This window comes from Poecilia reticulata, unplaced genomic scaffold (genome assembly GCF_000633615.1).
Source record: "Poecilia reticulata strain Guanapo unplaced genomic scaffold, Guppy_female_1.0+MT scaffold_125, whole genome shotgun sequence".
In the NCBI taxonomy this organism is placed as follows: domain Eukaryota; kingdom Metazoa; phylum Chordata; class Actinopteri; order Cyprinodontiformes; family Poeciliidae; genus Poecilia; species Poecilia reticulata.
Genome location: NW_007615013.1, coordinates 1,071,660 through 1,072,560, shown reverse-complemented (window position 1 = coordinate 1,072,560; position 901 = coordinate 1,071,660).

Genomic DNA, 901 nt, shown 5'->3' with positions numbered 1-901 from the left:
ATATATTACTGCTGCTAAAATTACTGCTGCTAAGCTTTGACTTTGAAACCTGTAACCTTAAACAAACGGCGCCACATAGTGGACACATAGAGGCACTGCTGTTGTAAAATATTTAATTAAAACCAGATTTAACAGATTTTATAAGAAATAAATGAATAATTAGTTCATACAGATTACAAGACTTACTAGAGAATATCAGATAATTCTATCTAGAATTGATTGAAATGGATTTTTTGAACTAAGTTTTATTTGAACCATGAAATGTTTTAGTTTCTAAACTGAGCTTCTAAAATGAAATCTGTTGGTTAAAGGTGATTGTTCTGTTTTGAAGTTATAAATGGTGTTTTTTGGTACCTATTTAAGAAAAAAGGGAGACAGTCTGTCCTCGTGTTATTTCAGGTACAACGCAGTAAGTTTGTTGTTGTTCGAAACAAAACTTTATTAAACGGTAGAAATGGACACCGTCAGTGTAAATTACTGTTGAAATCTGTCATGCATTGCCGGTAGGTTTTAACTTTGTAACTTTGTTTCTGTCTGGCGATGGCGCTGCTCTAATGAGATGTTTTAAGGTAGAGTATGTTTATGTTAATTAGATTGGTAGCCTAGATGTACGCATGTAGATGTGATGATCGGTAGAAATTGAATGGAGTGTATTTTATGCTGCATATGATCAAATATTTCAGTTTCAGTTCAGATTTCAGTTTTACCCTTTTAATATTCATTAAACCTGCTGACAACAGACATGAAGCTGTTAGAAAGTCTTTGCATCAGAGAAACACCAGCAGTGATGTTTGAAAATGTTGGAGTTTCAGACGTTTACTGGGAAAAGAACAAATAAACAATCTAAGTGTTGGAACCTAAAACCTTCCATCTAATGGGGCTAATTTTCCAGAACTGAACT